This window comes from Aedes albopictus, chromosome 3 (assembly GCF_035046485.1).
Source record: "Aedes albopictus strain Foshan chromosome 3, AalbF5, whole genome shotgun sequence".
Taxonomy (NCBI): domain Eukaryota; kingdom Metazoa; phylum Arthropoda; class Insecta; order Diptera; family Culicidae; genus Aedes; species Aedes albopictus.
In genome coordinates, this window is record NC_085138.1 from 351300177 (window position 1) to 351321227 (window position 21051).

General features: G+C 38.0%; 1 protein-coding gene across 1 annotated transcript in view; it reads right to left on the reverse strand.

The window, feature by feature from the left end:
- The window catches only part of LOC109408773 (activated Cdc42 kinase Ack), a 77156-nt gene extending 56105 nt beyond the window's left edge, over positions 1-21051 (reverse strand). The window contains exon 1 of the mRNA XM_062855231.1: positions 20276-21051. The gene's annotated coding sequence lies outside the window, so the exon portion shown is untranslated. The remainder of the gene's footprint in view (positions 1-20275) is intronic.

Below are 21051 nucleotides of genomic sequence, written 5' to 3' on the forward strand. Positions count from 1 at the left end.
CTATTATTGTCATACATAGAAGTGACTACGGTGGCGAATGGTACGCGTACGCTCACTCTTGGCTTTGGTCGCGTGCAGATCTCCCCACCACAATCGTTTGATGTTTACACCGGCAATGGACTAGCACCCTGTCTGGTCTTGCTGGTCGATGCAGTGGTATTAGAGGACTAAATGTGAAACCCCAACTCGGACGACTGCGTACAGGGGTACATGCAGCGAATGAGAATTAATGCGTCCAAGTCTACCTTGGCGGTCGTTCGTACCTTTTGTAGCACCACCTCACCTCCATAGGTACACAGAGTCGGGGACTATGTTTAGCTCACGCTGGCTGGCGATTACTTAATTTAATTTTAATTCTATGCTCAGGCTACTGGTTTACTGTGCAGCTGATGCGGTTGCATCTCTGCTGGTGCATAAATTTACAGCTTCTACCTACTGCAGCATTGGTACTGTGCCGTACGACGACAACCGGCGCGCACCGAACGAAGTTTCCTGTTTCGGAAGAATTCGGTTTGAATTTCGAAACAAACAGCAAACAATTCTTTGGTTTCCAAGAAACCGAGAACGCATCGAAAACGGAAATTTAGTTTAATGCCACTGACGATGTAAAACGTGACTCGGTATGCATTGTGACGCACATTCATCGGAATGCCATTTCGGTAAACAAAATTTATGGGTTCTCTGATCTAATGGATGGATGAAAGGTATGCCTCTTTGGATTAGGTTTATCGGTTGGTTGTGAATGTAAATTTAGATTTCGTAGGATTTAAATTGAATTGAGACGTCCCTTAGCATAGGAAATTGAAACGGAATGATTTTATACTTTTCTCAGCACTACAAAGTGTATCTTTTGGCTAAAACTGTTGCTTATTGTAATGCTCATTGGAAATAAACCTGCTCTTTAAAAAATGTTGAATACCTTCAAAATAATGTTGTTCACAAATGCGTTGCAGTGGCAGCCTTTATTGATACGTATTGATGGTCAAGTGTTATCGTAGCTGAGAGGAAAGAAGAACTCGTCTTGGGAATTAGGAGTCGTGGGTTCGATTCCAACCAGAGCACGTGCATTTCTTTTCGCAATTTCAATTTATTCATGAAATACGTGTTTATGTTGTGTGCATGGATTTCAAAGCATTTAAAACATTTTTTTCCTCTTGGCTTCGTCAACCTACTTAAGTAAAATCGAGAAATTGACTTATTGTATGTTGTTTTGCTTGTTTTTTATTCATGCATGTTGTTCATTTGACAACAAAACATCGAGTTATCTAGTTATAGTTTAGTTTAGAGAATATGAAGCGTCAAATTATCTATGAGTCCAGTCATCAAACAAAAACACCAAAAAGAACTGAAGGATGTTTCTAGTCTAGTCTACACTGTGTAGCATTCATTGATCGTTCATACTACATCTATTATTCTATTGTTATTGCTTGTAATACACCGGAGATGCATTACAAGCATCAAAATAACAAGACCAACTGCGCTGCGTTACTGAGTATTGCTGTGGATATCAATTTTAAAGTTGATTCTAGAATAAACAATTAAGTGCAGAAATCTAGTACCAATCGCTTAGTTTTATGAAGAGCAAAATACGAGAGTGAGAGTGACGTAGCTAAGATAAATGTCACTCCTCAGTCCTTGTTTTTTTAGGGATGGAACGTGTATCCTAAAAAAGTACTTGCTGTCTTTGTTTAGTGTGCCCAACAGACAATTTGATTTTGCTTGTAACGCTTTGTAATGAGAATCACGTTACGAAACGCTTCACAGCAAAATCAAAAGCGTCTATTGGGCACACTAAACAAAGTCAGCAAGTGCCCTATTTAAATAACCTAAAATAGGTCCGGAACAATATGAACATGCCACTAATGCACTCCTGTATTTTAAACTACAACAGTTTTTCGGCAAGCACTATGGTCGTAAGATGGTGCCATAAAATAATTCCACTTCGCTTCAGGAAACAGCAAGATATTAGTCGAGCCTTCAGTTAAGAGCTGAAGAGCTGATGAGGTTCAGTCACTCGTTCTTCCGGTAGCTGTTGTAGCCGTACTGTCTAGTGCCTAGGGTACTGTGTGATGGGCTATGATGGGCACTTGGGCAGTTGGGTACTGGGTTCATTTCTCGTTTTCACCGAACAAAGCTCAACAAAGCTTAGTGAAATGACGCAGCCTTAAAATAATACTCAATCAGTTTCTTAAAATAACACAAGGAATGAGAGCCTGACGTAACTTACACATTCATACAAGATTTCCAGTGTTCAGATAGACTTCATCAATTCCGGTCAGATCCCAGACCAGACCACACCAAAAAATGTGTAACAATTACACATTCAAAAAAACAGCTCGTAAACCCTTCTAGATGAGAAATGTCTATATTTTTTGTTTGTCAAGGTCACTAGTAAACCTAGCTAGATTGCCGTACAGGTACATTTTTTTGCGAATTTCACGATTTTGTGGACGCAGGAGCTGATTTGAGTGGTTTTGGCGTGTACGAATCATGACGATAACGACGAATATCATGACTATTTCTAACATATTTTGTAAAAAAACAGTCATGGTTGTCGAAGGCATTACGACGTACCTATTCTTGCCTTTCGAATATCAAACATCATGACTCTGAGTCATGGAACCATGCCACTGAGTCATAAAACCATAAAGCAGCGTCATAAAATCATATAACTCTAAACAAATTATTACAATTTGTTTGTAATGTTAAATGTTCAAAATCGTAGAGTGAAGGAAGAACCCAGTTGAGCAACTTTTGCAGCCAGAAGATGTGTGTTTGCAAAATTGAAAAATCCAAGAAAAGATTTGTTTTGCTTCATCTACCATGCCGGCGCCTAATTTCAACCACTATTCAACATTGAGTGACTGGAGTGAAAATCATAAAAAAATAATGTTAGGAGCGGTTACATGAATGATAATAGCATAGCATAGCCGACCGTACACATCCTGGGGTGGCTGTCGATAGAGACGTTTAATGCGCCAGAAAAGTTGCCTGGGACTTGACAAACCTTTCATTTAACGAACCCTCGACACCTGAGGTCCTTACGATCAGCGGAGATGGGGAGGAAATGTTGATTAGACATCTACTCAGAATATGTCCAAGAACTTGGCTCACTTCATAGATATCTGGAGTTGGAAATTGGATAGGGTTTAATGGTGTGCTTTCCTTGGCGAAAAAGCGTACGAGAAATCGGCATGGTTTAATTATTTACCTGATTAACTATATGGTAAAGTTTAAAAAATAACAAAAAAACAACACAACGGCTGTTTTGTGGTCGCTCAGCAACAACACGCTATATCTGTGTACAACTAGAGAGGCGTTTTCATCACGTGTTGACAAAAAAAATGTATTACACTTTCAAGTGTGTAACTTAAATTAAATCAAAAAATCAGAAAGATCTCACCGGTTTGTCTGATGATCGTCAAAAAGATGCTGCAACTGCTGCACGTCAATCCTGATCCCCAACAATCCATCGGCAACATCATGACGAGTCAGAGTTTTCGGAATCCATTTGATCTTCCACCAGGACGCTCCACAATAAATCTTTAATCAATCCTACAGTCAACTCGCGCACTGTGAGCTTGATGCGTTGTATCTTCAGCTCAACAAAATAGGATTTCTAAACTCGATTCTAATTTTCCGATATATTTTCCTTTAAAGCATCAGCCGAATTGAAGTTTCGCCGTACAAATAAAAATTCACGAGCTGTTAGGAGCGGTTACATGAAGGATAAGCCCAAATTTCAATAATAAGGCTTATGATTTCAAAAACCTTCGTCATGATTCTGTAGTACATGCGTCATGATATTATGACTCAACTTTCCACTTTTCGCCGGGTATTAAAAAAAAACAAAAACAGTGGTGACCCGATTTTGTCAGCTATTTGGCCTAATTTTGTGAGCCTGATTTGATTAAGGAAAATAAAAGCATTGCCGTTTTATAATCAATATTAAATCAGTTGATGTCATTTGATGACAGATCACGTAACGATCAAAACTCGCGTAACTTTTGAAAGTGGTCAGTTATTTTTGCAAACTAACACGTTCTTGCTCTTTCAACGCCTAACCCTAAGCAACCTTTTAAACCAATATCGTTTCAAATTGCTGGAAGGCTCTTCTTCTTAGTTAGTTCTAGAACATAGTCAAACGTCAAACGTTGCATGTAGATGTGATTATAGGTAAGACTTTTCCAAACATACTGTGCTGGTGTAGAAATCACTTAAACTAAATTTCTTCCCAATATGGAAAAATGCAAATTTTGCTTCTTTTTTCCAGCGATGTCTACATGAATACTTGCTCGGATTACTCTTGGAATTTATGCTGAGTTTGCTTTAGGATTTGCTGCCAGGATTCATACACGGATTTCTCTACAATTTCATTCAGGGCATTCTCCAGGTTTTTTCTTAAGAGTTTCCACCACAAATTTATCTTGGGATTCTTCTAAGAAATGCTATTGGAAACCCTACAGGAGTTCGTGGTAGGATTCCTCCAGATAATCTTCCGCCAGGAATTTCTGCTGGGATTCATTCAAGGATTTCTGTTGGTGTCCTCCAGGAAATCTTCCGGAGATAGCTTTCCTAAGGGTTTTTCCTTGCATTTGCTACGATTCGACCCTCATATTCGTCCAGGTATTTCTGCTGATGTTCCTCCAGGAATTCCTCGGGACTTCCTCTAGGAATCCTTCCGCTGAGTTCTATAAGAATCCATTCAGATATTTCCCTAATAATTTGCCACACATTTATCCTCTGGTACATCAAGAATTTTGGTTGGCATTCCTTCGGGAACTTCTGATGGAATTACTCCAAAAGATTTTGATGGTTCTCCTGCAGACTTTTCTCAAAAAAAATCTACAGGAATTCCTCTAGAGTTATATTCATAGAAATCTTTAGGGATTTCTCCAAAAATTATTCCGCGGATTTGTTCATGAAATTTACTAGAAATTTCCCTAAGGATTCTCTTAGGAACATATCTTGGTCTTGTTTCAGGAATTTTTCAAGTCATTTTGTTTTTCGATATTCCTGTAGATTCTTCTAGAAACTAATGCTGAGAACTCTCCTGGAATGCATGCTAGAACTTTTCAAGGCATTTCTGCTGTGATTCCTTCAGGAATTGCTCCATGTATTCCCCCATATTTTTTTCAGGAGTACTTTCGTGCATTTCTCTAGGAATTCATTAGGAATTCATCCAATGATTCTTCTAGGAATTACTCCAAGGATTTCAAGGAAATCCCATGGGTTTTTTTTTTTTTTGGAAATAGCTATTGGGATTCATTCAAAAATTACTCAAAAGGTTCATCCGCGAACTCTGCTAGTTTTTACAGAAATTCCGTATTCTTCAAGAATTCCTGTACGGTTTCGACCTGTAGTTCATCGGGTGTTTTCTCATAGAATTCCTCCCAAAAATTTCATCAAGGATTTCTCTGTAATGTGTATTTATTTTTATAGGTTCCTCTAGGCATTCTTCCACAAAGATTCATCCAAAGATTTTTCCAGGGATACCTCTAGGAATTATGCTTGCTGATGTGACAACCATGCTTTTCCGTTAATGGCGTAAATATGTGTTATGGACACGCAGCAGAGGGTTTTCAGTTTAGAACTTTTTGGAAATCAAAGCGAAAAGATAGAGGAAACGGGGCCAGTTCCAGGAGTATGAGTTTAAACATACTTGTCGATCATATGTTTCTTCATTATTATTCGTTGACAGCTACGATTTAAGCTGCGCTATTCGGACCCGCTTCTGCTGACGTCTACTGTCTTCTGTAGACTATTAAAATACTACAGGCTGAAAGGGATGTCATCCCAGGAAGTAAAATATTCCCACTTTCTCCCCCTCCACTCTCCGACACCCTCGATGCTATTATGTTTGACGAGCTCAGAACTTTTTTTGTTGTGAGTAAAGAGATGATTGTCCCGATTTTTCAGCCCGAAATGCTATCAGAAGCTGACAAAATCAACTCCTCCTGTACTAGTTTCATGAACAAGGTAATTTTTATGAACAAGGTAATTTTTAACGTTCAAGAGTACTTGTGGCATGATATCATGACTCATTTTCTACTAACCGAAATTGTACATACTAGTTTCATGCCTTATTCATGATTTTGTTCGTTTTCGTCATGATTCGGAGTACATACGGTATGACTGGGACACTAGGCTAACTGGAGACTAGTGGTTAAGGCTATGGATCGCCAATCCGGAGACGGCGGGTTCGATTCCCGTTCCGGTCGGGAAAATTTTCTCGACTCCCTGGACATAATGTATCATTGTACTTGCCTCACAATATACAAATTCATGCAATGGCAGGCAAAGAAAGCCCTTCAATTAATAACAAGGAACACTTAGTTGAATCGAGGTAGGCCAAGTCCCAGTGGGGACGTAGAGTCATAAAGAAGAAGAACGACATGATTACATGCCACAACTTATCCTTTTTAGCTCCAAATATGGAACACGTAAGGACGAGGCTATGTTACGGCAAAACAAGTTCAGTAATTTTGTCTGTGATGATTATTCCAAGTTTTTTTAGTCTCTCCAGCGTAGCCAGAGATATCTGCAATATTGAGAGATTCACTTGGAAACACGGCAAATTTTAGAAAAACAATCAAGTTCATAGTATATGAGCGCAATTATTGTCAAACTAACGTCCACTACTTTGCCTATCTACACAGCCCCAAGCCATTGAATGCAGTAAAAAAAAACTGGTTGCTTCTACAGCTTCTGCGGTATGGGTACTGAGACGTGACAATTGAAGTTGACATCACTCTGATTTTAAGCCACGTGCAGTGATTAGTTGTAGACACCTATCTGCTTCGAATACTTGCAGGTGCCATTTGGCGACACAATTTTGCAATGCAATTGTAGAAACCGGTGTTTAGTTGAAATTTCTGTTCCCAAAGGCGAAACATTAAAAAGTCCAACATTTGTAGATCCTACGCCTTGGTATCGTTCAAGGCGCATACAAATAAATCGTTATCGTCGAAGAATCGTTTGTCGGGGATTCGCCATCGAAAACCTTCAGAAAACGCAATCGTTTCCATGAATGGGATGTTAATCGCTTCGGAATTGACGTCACCTATACACAACAATAGCATAGCGGCATAGCGACTGCGGACGTGAATCATTCGCATTTGAGTGACTTGTGGTTGATAATTCAATACGCAAACCGTCTACTTTATGATTTTCCAACGTTTCTAAGAAAGCTCAACGAAGCATAAGCATTCGCACCGTATCGTGATCCACCCCCTCTAGACACCTCATTATGAAACAATGAAGGAACTTGAATTAATTTATTTGCCTTCAATTACTACAATCTGAGCTAAATCATGCACAGAGAGGTTGGAAGATGTTGCGAATAGTTGGCAATGAACAACTGAAAAACAACATATTTGTGGCTTCACCTACACATTCCAACTAAATCTGTGTTGCTCTCAAACAGCAATTGGTGGCACAAAGAGTAAAGAGTCAAGGAACAACTTGACCACTTTTCAACGCAAAGTTGCTACTAACGAGGTTTCGCTTTTAACTGAGTAAAACACCCGAGTCGAACTCCTAGAGAATTTTTGCAATTCCATGCTAATGGACAGCTTCCCGTCTCGATGCATCGATGATCGCCAGCAACAACGAACGGGGAATTTCACTTTTATTTTTACATCTGCTTGTCCGCCAAGCTGCAAATCTGGATCATTTCGTCTGGAATTGGTTGAACGTATACCCCTTACTTGCGATCAGTCAGTGGAGCTGCCAAACAGATCCAATACCTAGAGGTATAAACATAAACAGGCAAAAATGTTTGCAAATGACGTCTGTTTCAATGTCTGATGGGTGTTGGTTGGATTGGGGAGAACATCAATCGCTGGAGCGAGACACAAGGCAACTGCAGGTTAGAGAAATGCTTTCCACCGGTATGTAGGCACATAGCTACATATACTGAACACGCGCACAGGACTGGTGTTTTACAACGAACAGACAAGAATTATTACTGCTCCGCCGAGGGTAGGTGTGGCGTTAACGATTGGTGATAATTAGATAACACTGATTTAACGACGTGTTGTTGGATACCAGCTGCGATGAATTGTTTAACGTTGAGGGCATCCGTTGCGCATTTGGCATGTAGGTCGGAAATTACTGTTTGAAGTATTTGAAAAAGTTCTATATAAATAGATAATATTGAAGATATGTGTACAGATGCGAACTACATAATAGGGATTTAGGAACAAAAGGTTAGAAAATATGCATTCTACCTTGAGAGAGATGGGTTTGTGAAAAAGCAGTGTTCACGGTGTGGCTTCGGAGTCAGTTTGGCTTTCCATTCCACAGAATTGTAACATGTTCTGTGGCTTAAATGGTAAAAGCGCCGGTCTGGTGAATACGAAGTCGTGGGTTCGAATTCCACAATAACGCGTATGTTTTCACAAATTTCATCTCTCAATTTGTCAATAGGAAGCAATCGGTGAAGTACTTGATTGCAAGTAGTGAGCTGGATGTTTGTATGGTGAGATGATGAATTCTCCGTTTCTGCGATGAAATGGTGCGGTCTGTGGAAAAGAAAACTTCAGAATTTCGAGTTGAATTTGAATTCAGGTTAATCACTAAATCTTCGAGTCTCCTCGTGGTGTAGGGTGCGGGCACCGGTTTTGGCCAGTCTAAGGGAAATCATTTTTATAAAAATAACCAATAATCCTATGAAAACAACCAAAGCGTCAAAAGAAAGGTTTCAATCTATATTTTGAAGGAAAAATGCAGAAATCATGCCAATACTTGATTTTTGTATTAAAAGTGGCACTGGCCAAAATAGAAGCTCTGCCGCAGTTTTGGCCATATTCTTAAGTTTGGTTTCTATTTTGGCCAATTACGTGTATTTCTTATGGGAGTGGCCAAATTAGAAGCACCCTGGCCAAAATAGATATATGGGAGCAGATTTTTTAAGGAAATATATTTTTTTCTTCCAGTGTTTAATCAAAATGTGTGGTTTTCACAGCTGTAATCATCATATTGTATTGGGATCTACTAGTAAAAAATAAATTTACGCCGATTTAGATCGCAACAGGCTCAATACCGCACTATGACCAAAACTCCGGACTGGCCAAAACTGAAGCTTCTACCCTAGTGGTAACGCACCTGTCTAGTGAGTAGGAGTCATGAAGTCGAGTCTCACCGAGAGGACGAGTAAACTTTTCGCAATATCCACTGCGATTTGTCCACTTTTCACTTACGCCAGTATCGTGGTTTAATTCAGCTTACCAAAATCAAGTTCATGTTAACGGAAGGGTTGTGAATATGCATGGTAGTGTAAATAACTGAATCGATAAACGCGCGGGTGCAAGATAACCGGCCGGTACAGGTATTTTTTCGCAATGCAAATTTCTTTGACTTTCTTGAGCATAGAGTCTATAGTTCTAAAGAGTATATTTGTGCCTGCCACACGATACACAGTATACATACAAAATGATCATTGACAGAAGCTCTCAATTAATAACTGTCGAAGTGTTCATAGTTAGTTCACACTTAGTTTTGATTTTGAATACCGAGTTTGGTAATTTTTGGACGAAAATAGAACAGCTGAACACCTGACTCGTTCAGCAAAAATGATCTGTTTACCCTTTCCACACTATTCTGACAGTAGACAGAAATCGATTACGGAAACACCGAAAGAGTTTTGCTGTTCTGATTCCGTCGAAAAAGTACCAAAAGGGCGATCAAGAACTCGATCAAGAAGTAAATGTGAATACTGGAGCTGAGAAGCATGCTTAGTCCCAGATAGGATGTTACGCCAAGGGAGCACCCGTTAGGTACGTCAAAATAAAATTGAAAGTTTTCGACCCCCCTCCCCCATTGGTACGGATTTTTCCTGCATTAAATACATTGCTTGTCACACTATCACAAACCCCGCTGCCTCCCTTCCCTAGGACCGTGACGTACTTCATGGATGGCCCCAAGAAGAAGAAGACGAAATTTCATTTTGGGTTTTCACAGAAGTTCTTTTTGTAACCCCTCCTAAAGGTTCTCCGGAGATACAAGTATACCTTGGGAGTTCCATCGGAAATTGTTTCACTAGTTTCTTTTGAAATTCATCCAGAAGATTGTTCACGGATTCCTATATGAGTCTTTTCCGGTGTACCCTACCAAGACTTCACAAAAATAATAAAACAGAAAATCTATGGAAAGCCCTAGTGGCAATCGATTGTTTAGCAGCTTCGATTTCAGCTAAGGTAAAACCAATATTTTTCTAAAAAATAAAATGTTACACTCATCTCTAGACATCTATGAACTAGATAAGGTACCCAAGTAACACAACTTGTCACACTAGTGTATATAATACATACTTCAAACAAACATTGATGTTTTGAATCGAATATGGAAAACATATTTTTGTACGTTTATATCACCGAAAAAGCGCAAAAAATGGCGGCTTATGAAACATCTTTGATGTTACTAAAGATACATTCTTATAACATAATATTACGTATCGAATATATCAGGCCAAACATTTCAATAGGTCCTATCTGCATTTGAGAGGCTCTCTTTGTTTATTTTCTCTTTCAATTATTGCAATGTAATGGTACACTTTTCAACTATTTTTGCAGTACAAATCAAAAGACGATTGTTTTGACCATCGTTCAATGCAAGGAGACAATCATAATACAAATAAACAGCTGAGATATTACCGAAAGAGAGAGAAACCAAAGAGAGCCTCTCTTCTGCCGATTGGACCTTTAGACATGTTTGGCCTGATATGTTCTCTGTAACATTGTCAATACTTAGCTATTGTCAACAGAAAAATCATGATTTATCAGAGGAACCATGTGCAAATAAATGTGAGTCTTTTTGTGTGCTTTTGGAAATGGCAGAAAATAATATTAGAGCCTTACATTTCATTTGAGGAAGTTAGAAGCAAAGGGTTGTAAGTGACAAAAACCCACTTTCGAGTAAATGAGGTTTAAAGTTTTTGACCAATTTTTCTTCCCATACAAAATGTATGGAGTTTCAAAATCAATTCAATTTTCTCGGATTTATTGTAATTTTTCCAATCATCGTAGAAACAATCTAACAAAAGGTCCTGAAAGCTTGAAATCTGAAGAATTTTATGATATGCTCAGCTCAAAATCGACAAAATGGTCACTTACACCTCTTTGATCCTGGGCCCCTCATTTGTAATTTACGATCTCGATGTTTGGTCACTATGACCTAATTTCTTATGCCATTTAAAATTTATGGTGAAATGAACACATTCACCCTTCAATAGTTTATTCGCTTTTCATCAGAGTTGAAAACAACAAGGGAGGTTTTGATCATCTCTCTGGTTTTTGAGAGAATTTGGAACAAATTTTCAGGCATTCAACATGGTGGCTCCTTGTAACAGCACCGTCAGGAAGTTTTGGAATGCCATTTTCAATTATGTTGCACTAATGATATACATTTCCACTACTGTAGAATGTTTGTCCGTTGGATAATAACGACATTATTATTTCATTAAATATTTAAACTGTCCCAGGTAAATAATGATTTCGCAAGAAATCTGCAGATGAAAAAAATGGTTATATACATACAATAGTTTGAAACTTTTTAGCAGGCACTGTAATTTGTCGGACCGGATAGGAAATAATCAAAGAATAATAATATCAAGAATGCCCACTAGGCCGCACACAGGCGTAAATGGGCCAAATTCCTGGCCGAAATTTTTTTTCCAGGGTTTTCCAGAGTCTAATATTTTTTAAAGATAAATGAAGTAATGCTTCATCATGTGGCAATCAATAAAATCTTTTGGGATGCATATTTTTTTAAGAATAAATACCGAAATTTGGCTATTTTCTCTACTGTTTTTTTTTTCATTTGCATCATAACTCATCGGAAGAACTTCAATTATCGAAATATTGACAGTTTGAAAAAATAACTGAGTATGTAACACAGTTCTCCTGATAAGGGTGTATCATTTAAACAAAAAACTTCACCTGGTTTCATTTATTTTGCTCTCTTACAGAAGAGTTTTCAAAATCATGTTTTTTGTCAATTTTGAACCATTTTCAGCATTCAAAAAGTTTTCAGATTCTGCAGCATTCTGCGATCTGGATAAAATTACAATGAAATATAAGGCATATCCTTTGTGAATCGCAAGAGAACGGGTACCAGAAAGTACCAGACGAAAAAATAAAACATTTTTAAATTTACACCCTTTTTACTAGTTTTTAGTAACAATTTAGGTTTTATTTCGAAAGCAACTTCGTTTCGACTACTTTTCCAATGAATGGCCACTTATTCTCGGTAGATAGATCGTAGCAGAATACAAATCTGGTCTTCTATCTCTTAACAAAATGTGTCAAATGGAATTAATTTAGTAAATTTGGGCAGAAATCTCCATACACCGATAAACGCCTAAATGTATGCAATGCAGTAGTAATCTAATGTACTAGAACTGGTGTGTTCAAAACTTGTTATAAAAAAATCAAAAACAACTCAAATAAAGAGCTCACTATTTGTAGCATGTAATCATATGTTGATGCACCGTTAAGAAAATATTTTCAGATAAATATTATTCTTTATAGCTAAACTCATTGAGTTTTTCACTCAGTACTCCACGAACCTACTTTTATGTATAAAGTTGTGTTAAAATGCCATGTTTTAATAGAAATATTCAAACTGATATATTCCACACGGCTTCTATCATCATGTTCAAACTCCTAAAATTTCAATCCATGATTAATTTTTGAGTTTTGATGTGTTTTCCAGGGCACTATAAAAGTTACCCCAAAATGAAAATGTGATTTCCAAAATATCCAGAAGAAGATACAACATTCAAACTGAGTTTAAGAAGCTGTTCAAAAATAACGACCCATATTCCCAAAAATTGTGAAGATAGAACAATTGTTCAGCAAGTTTCCCAATTATGACACTCCTTACAACTTTGCTGAAGACATAAACAAGTTATCTACACTTATAAAAGAATTGAATTTCTCTCACACTTCTAGGAGAATTTCTATGAAAAAAAGACACTACACCGTCTTCAGCCAGAGGCTGTACAGACTGAACATTACACATACACGAGACAACGGACAACACACATAACACCCAGTGGCCCAATGGAGAATTTTCCGTTTGACGAAAAGTTTCCCCCGACTGGAGCGGGAATCGAACCCGCATTCCGAGGCTTACGAAACGCCTAGACGACTGACGCCGCTAACCGCACGGCCACGGAGCCCTTGTTTCCAAACAATATTTTTCATGGCAATATAATTATTTTTCAGTTCTCTGTTGTCAAATAAAAATGTTCGACGCTTTAAGCGATTTTTGGGGGTGATAAACAAACGTTGTCCTTGGAGAGATTATAAGAAATCATTTCTAGCCTTTAAGTGGATTAATATGGCTATTTATAATCCAAAATGCTTCCTCAATATCTAAATTCACAATTTTATCGCTAGTACATACATAATACACTCTAAAAACGTGTTAAAACTTTTTGGTCATAAATTGAACCCTGTTACTCCAGTGTGGGCCGTCCCTTATTTTGCAAAAATTGGAAATGTTATATGTTCGTTAATGGAAAATGTTCGTTTCAGCTAAAAAATGATCGTGTCAAAATTTGAAGTCCGTATCTCAAGGCTAAGTGGTCCCTCAAAGGGCCTAAAGTTGTCAAAAAAGGTATGGGGCTAAAAAAACACGAAAATTTTTTCGACGAAAAAATACGCTATTCTACTAAAACCGATGATTTTAGTGCTTAGAATTGCGATATCTCTACTCGTTTTTGAGTTATTGAACAAAATAAGGTAGGTTTCCTTCGGGATCTAACAAAATGTTCAAAAATGCTGATTTTTCGTTTTTTTGTCAATAACTCAGAAACGAGTAGAGATATCGCAAATCTAAACACATTTTTGGCCCTTTAGGGTCCTAGTACGGTTCTCTGCGCCATTTTGCGCCGAAAAAAGTAACACGAGTTCAAAGTTACCACATAAAAATCAGTATTTAGTAAATAACTTCGTAATTTTAAAAACTAACGTTTTTCAATGTTTGGCAAAAACATGTATTTTTACATTCCAAACAACTTTGTAGAAGACGCAAAAAATCTAAAAAATCCCGTTAAAAAGTTATGATGAAATATATGATTTCTAGGGGTCATGCACATACAACGCAATATATCTCGTAAAGTATGAGATTCAGCATTATGGCGTCTTTGACAAAGTTGTTTAAAATTGCATTTTGCACAAATTTGCCGAAGACATCAAACGTCTATCTGCATTTTTCGAAAAAATATTTTTTTCATCTCACTTATAGGTGAATTGATCATTCAACTCTTTATGTCAAAAGAAGCGTCTTGTCTAATGTAGAAACTTCTCCGAAGAAACTATATCGCAAAAATCATCGGTTGAAACGTTATTAAAAAAGCGCACGAAATCGGCAAAATAAAACACTGTGCGACGCTTTGAAGTTCCTAGTGTAGAATTACAATATAGTACCAAGACAAATCTCAACAAGCAAGCTTCAAATAACAATGCATTTTTTAATTTTGCCTTTGCTTTCTTGTAATGAGCCCCAAATAAGAAGATCAGGTGCGCTGGTTTTGTTTACGAAAAGATCTGTGCGCTCAAAATTGCGAGTAGGTGCCAAAGTCGGCCATTTTGGCGGTCATTTTGGGATTCTAACAAGTCTGACCTTAAAATCAACCAGATGTCCCTTTTTCAATTCCAAGGTTTCGTTTAGCAGGAGTTTCACAAGGAATTGTAATTTCGAAATAAATTCATCCTAGTTTTTTTTTTTCGAAGATCCTTTTAAAAAGAAGTTCCTTTTGAGATTCAGTTAGAAGTTCTCCCTGGAATGCCTTCAAAAATATTTTCTAGGATTCCATCAGGAGTTCACTGCAAGGTCAACAAATGCCCAGGTACATCTGACATTTTAAGGATTCTCTCTTAAGATTCCTGCAAGAGTTTCTTCTGGAATTTCTGGAGGACTTTTTTCTAGGATTGCAGCAGGAGTACCTTCTGGGATTCATACATAAAATAATTCTTGGATTTCTCCAAGAGCTTCTACATGATTCTCTTCAGAATTGTCTTTAAAAATTTTCCAGCTTTTCCTACTGAGTACCCTTCTATTCCTTCGGGGAATCCTCCAGAAGTACATTCTAGACAGGTTCCTTTTTAGAATCTTCTAAAAATTCTGGAAATTCGCCAGGGGTTCTTTCTGGAAATCTCCAGGAGTTCATTGAATTTATCCAGGATTTTCTCCTCGGAATTCTCTAGGAGTTCCTTCTAAAAATCCTCTAAAAAGTTCTTTGTTGAAGCTTTCTTACAGTTCAGTTCGGAAATATAACAGGAGTTCTTTCTGCACACCATTTTTATTTCGCTGGAAATTAGCAAACTTTTGCTGGTTTTTGCCATGCTGTAAAACCAGTAATCCATCCGGTAAAATATTTCTTGCTGGATTTTAAGTAATGCATTTTGACTGCTTGTTATGCTGATCGTTCAGCAATTTTGTCCGAGCTCGAATCCGACCCTAATGTTTAGTTTTTTTCTCTTCAACCGAAACAAAAATGTTCTTTTGAACTTGATCAGATGTAAGTAAATTCGATGAAGTGCAATCCATTTTAGTCGAAATTATGACGAAAATCAAAACTTTTTCATGTGATTCTCTCAACCTCCGGCTTGTGCAGTGCCTCGGTCAGGAGCGCGCAAAATGTGTCAAAGAAAGTGTCTGGGGGGAAATGCTAAGCGTTTGACAACTCTTTTGCTGATGTTCAGCAATTTCTCATTTTGCTGACACTTCAGCTATTATTACTGAATTTTCGGCAAACTGATCACGTTCCAGCAATTAGTTTTTCTGGATGAACAAATCAAAATTTGGTGCCGGGGAGTTCCTTCTGAAAACCTTCTAGGAGTTCCTTCATGATACCAGATACCTGACAGATATTTCGTCAATGGTTTATAGACTTCTTCAGTATAGAGTCCTCGACGCAAAGTAAGTGATGTAAATATGTCGGATATTCTAACTTTGAACCCATCCAACCTTTCATCCCAATACAATGTATTCTTTGAAGAGATGCCTCCAGAGATTCTCTTTAGGATTGCTCAATGCCAGCTGGAATTCCTCAAGCAATTCTAGTTTATGATCAATAATTTCTCACGAGACTCCAGGAACTTCTTGGGATTTGTTCAGGGATACCTCTTTGGGGTATCTCTTTGGAGTCTTTGTGAGGTTCTTCCTGAGATTCCTTTGAGATTTTTCTAAAGATTACTATCTACAGGAATAGTTCCATGGATTCCTTTAACTCCCAGGGTATTCCTCAAGGAATTGCTGCAGGTATATTCCAATGATAGCTCCCGAAATTTATCTTGGGATTCTTTGAGGCATTTCATCAGAGATTGCTCTAGGAATTTCTACTGGAATTTCACCAAGAATAATGACCAGGAATTCACAAGCAAATCCTGCTAGGATTTCTATTGAAATTCCACCTGTGATTATTCCAGAAATACTTATAGGAATTACTTCAAAAATTCCTGCTAGATTCTTTCCAGCATTTCTTTCAAGATATCCAAAAATGGTTTCTGCCATTTCGTCGAAGATACGACCCCAAGAACGAACATTCCAAAAACTCCCCCTTTGGTTCCTCTAAGGATTTGTCAAGGTTTCCTCCGAAAATTCCTCCATAAATTTCTACCAGGAGTTTTCCTAGGAATTCCTCTTGCGATTTCTCAAGCAATTCCTGTTGTGATTTCTACATAAATTTCTCTCAAGATACACGTATAACTTCCTCCAAGGATTTCTGCGAGCCCCGGGAATTCCTCGAACGATTTCTTAAAAAATGTTTCCAGGATTTAATCTTATAATTTCTCTATGTGAGTTTCTACAGGGATATCTCGAGGTATTATTCCAAAGACTCTCCCGAATATTTCTAGGAGGTTTCGTCCAGGAATTCTTTTACGTTTTCTTTCAGCATGAGTTAGTTATGCTTTTGTAAAGATATGCTTATTACAACGTGATGGCTATTAAACATTATGTACAGTGAGAGTTCGATTATGCCAGACCCTGGTAGCATTTTGATTAGTGTGGTAGTCATGTTCATCTGCTGTGATAATGCAACCGGGAAGTGGAAGAGACTAACAGAAGTGGGTGGATTACAGTCATCGATAGACAGCAGATGCGTACACCAGTGATACTGCCTTAGTATAAATTAGAATAGACTAATCATTACCTATTAGAGTTTGTGACTACATTCTATCAATAAATAGCACAATCAGCATTAATCAATTCGCATAAATTCGTAGGTGATACAGTCTGAGAACGCTGTTATGAGAATTGACTCCTTCCTACCCGTTACCAAAACACAGAGATTTGAAGCTAACCACTGACTTCTGACTCTAAGCGAAGACCACCTTATCAAGAAGACTTGCAGCACTGCTGAAAATCAAGAGTCGCTGTTAGCAGCGCCACCACGGGTGAAGGTGGCACTATTCATGATAGTGTGTGTAAATCTCCAGACTCGCACCAATACACACTTACACTTTTATACAAAGGTACCACCTTAGCTCAACAGACGGCGGTGCAGTCGGTGAAGCTTGCCGTTAGTATGGGAAAGTAACATAGTTCCATATCTTCTTGATAAAGTAGTCTTCGCTCTAAGACAAGATTGACGCAATCCTCCAAAGAGTGAAAGCTGTCCTGCTGGCCACGTCCTTGCGAAAGCTGAGGAATGGGAAAGAAAGGTTAGTTGGACACCTAAGAAAGATATATAAAGACCTCTACGTCCTTGCAGGCCTAGGTGTTATGGAAAGTGGGGTGTTATTAGTGGAAGGCTTAAGTTCAAAGGATACGTTTGGTAAACGTTTGGGTACCAAAATGATATATAGGAACAAACTCATTAAATTATACGAATTTCAGCACTCTCGAGATAAAATTGTTGACTTTCATTTGCGTCTCCCGGACATCCAGCAGCATAAATCTGAGGGAATATCTGGAGTAATTCATGGAGGAAGCCCAGTTGAAATGAGTTAAGAATTCTAGCATAATTTCCGTGAGAATAATCAGCAAAAAAACTAGAATAATATCTCTGCAGGAATTCCGGGAGAAATAACAAAGAGTATTGTGTTGTTCTTTGCTGAGTATTGTGTTGTTCTTTACAGAGAAGAACATTAATCAAGACAATTAGATGTTCGGCATTGAACCACACAAAAACCCCACAACAATTGGTGAGATCTTTCCAATATTATTTATTTATAAATAATTCTACTTCAGTATATTTACTTTATAACTGCATATAAGTTGAAAATTCGCTATTTTCAACATCCTTTCATCTATTGGAAGATGCTTCAGTTCTGGGCTCTTTCTAAGTTGATGAAGGGATTTATAAATGCTTGCAAGGACTTGGCCAGGTGTGTGGAGCTGAGTGAATCTATGACATTGTAGATAGTAGCGACATCAGCAATGTCAATGGAAATATTCAACTTTGCAACTCCATCCAAGATTTGTGCAAGTATTCATGCTATGCTATGCTATGCTATGCTATGCTAGGAATTCCGGGAGAAATAACAAAAGAAATTGCTGAGGTAATACCAAAAGATATTCGTATAAAAATAATAAGAGAAAATTGATTGTCAAGAGGAACACCAAGGAAATCCATAGAAGAAGCCTAACAGGGAAATCTATATAGGAGTCGTGAAGAAATCCTCTGAGGGATTTCTGGATACATTGTTTTGACTAATTTGTGGAGATATTACTGAAAGCATCCATATTTTTTTTAAAGAAATCCTTAGAGGGATGCCAGTAGAAATCCATGGATGAAGTCCCGATAGAATTTCTAAAGGAATCAAGCCATGGGTCTTGGAGGAATTATTGGAGAAATTCCAACAAAAAATCCTGGATAGATAGAGGAGTTGCTGTAGAAATTCCTGCTGGAATACCAGCAAGAATTTCTGGAGGAATCTCAGCAAGAGTTTTTGAAGGAATCCCAAGAATAACTTCTAGAAGTACCACAGGAAGAATGCCTGGCAAAATTCTTAGAGAAATCGACAATGATTTTTCATAAGGGCCTAACTGACTTGATCAAATTCTCTTCGTCGACTCTCTCTTTCGCTAACAACTTGATCAAAACAAACAAAATCATTACTCTTTTTGTTTCTATAGCAACATGTAGTTGTCTTTTTCGCATTTCAACCAAAAAATCTTTGGAAATCTCAATACACATTCTGTGATAACACAAAGAGAGGATCGATGAAGAGAACTCGAAAATGTCAGTTAGACCCAAATGAAAAATCAGTGTCGAAATATTTAAAAGGGTTCTTTTCAAAATCCCCGACATATAATGGCTGGTGAAATTCCCGGAGGAATTTCTCGCGGAACACGACCATAAATTTCTGAAGAAATACCCCCACGAATTCCTGAAGGTGTTTTAGTAGAAATTCTTGAAGAAATTCCAAGAAAAATTGTAAAAAAAAACTGCGAGATCCTAGAGGAAATTTTAGAGAGACTTATCTGGAACAATCCCAGCAGCAATTCCTAAATATCTATCACATAAACCTCAGTATAAATTATATCTACATCAGCGTCACACCGTTGAGAATATCTAACTCAGAAGCACATCAACATGCAACGTATGACGTTCGTTCTGTTCCAGAGTTAACTAAGTGGAAGAATCATTCAACAATTTGAACAATATTAAAAATTTGAATAAGGTAACGCACACTGAATTGTAACACGCTGGAAATAGAAATTATCAATAACTGATTTTTTTTTGTTAAATAGTGTTCATATTACAATTTCTGAAATAAATAACCCTTCTTAATAAAACGTGAATCCATACTCTAGAAGAGTCAGAGTTCATCAGGAAGAGGCTTTCACGATCAGAATTCAATCGTTTGTAAACATCTTTGACCTAGTTAGGCTTGAACGATTTTGTTTACCATTGTCGATCCGAGGCAGACCAACTTCGTGCTAAAGTTATGGATTATGAACTGCTTTCAATATCACCTAAGTAGGATAAGCAAATAAAGCACCAACGAATTGAAATTTGAATTGACAAAACCCAACAAACCAGAACTCCCACCCATACATCGAGCAACAGTGAGAAGATCGAATAATATCAAGGAAGAAGCCACATGCAAATATTGAATCAAAGAGAGACGCACAAGGAAAACAACTTTATGGGGACAGGTGCAAAAAGTTGTGATCAATTTTGTGTCCCAACGCATCCGAAGTATCGCAAAACAAGGGAAAAACATATCAAAAGACGCGAATGCAAAATTAAGATGACGATGTGATGAACGGAGGAAACGATGATGATGTGTGGCAAAGTAGGCGCAGATGTTACCTTTTTATTCCTCCTGGAAGGGATCCTTTTGGGTTCGCTGGTACAGTATAGTAGGCTCTGGTATAGGTAGCACCTTGATGATACGCTCTGCGGTGGCTTGCTGCGATTTATTATGATCGATAGCGCCGCCGCCCTCAGCAGCCTACTGCGGAACGGCAAAGAATCGAATGAAAACCGGACTTTTGCAGCTTCCCCTTTTGGTTTCTACTTCACTTCCATATTATTAGCATTTTTAGGAGCAATTTGCTTCTTCCCTTGCTCACTCAATTTCTTCCACAGGAGAGCGCCTTGAGTTGGTTATTATAATTCACTGCACATCAACTTTCATATAGCGAAGCTAATTTCATTCACTAGCTATAGCTTGTAGCACACGAAGAACACACAAGAATCGACTTCTCAAGGGCTTTTCCACCACTCCCGGATGCAATGCAATGTAGAAACGAGACGTGCCACTGGGACTCAAAAAATGGCTTCACTATTCGTTTCCGGAGGAAGCGATAAAATTATTTTTCGCTAAATCCACCCACGCACTGCACTCAATATCAATCACGTCGCTGTTTGGAACCCGCTATTCGCGTTTTGCGGTGATTGTCATCTTTTCGCAGTCAAAAAACTTCAGAGCTGTAGCTAGTACCAGACTCAACCAAAACACTTTTTCACACAGCAGTCAAAACTCACGGCGCGGAGAGAACGAAATAAACACACGTCTGACCCGTACGGAGTAGAATCACGAATACAACCGACTGACTGTCCGACTAGACACTCGATCGTCTTTT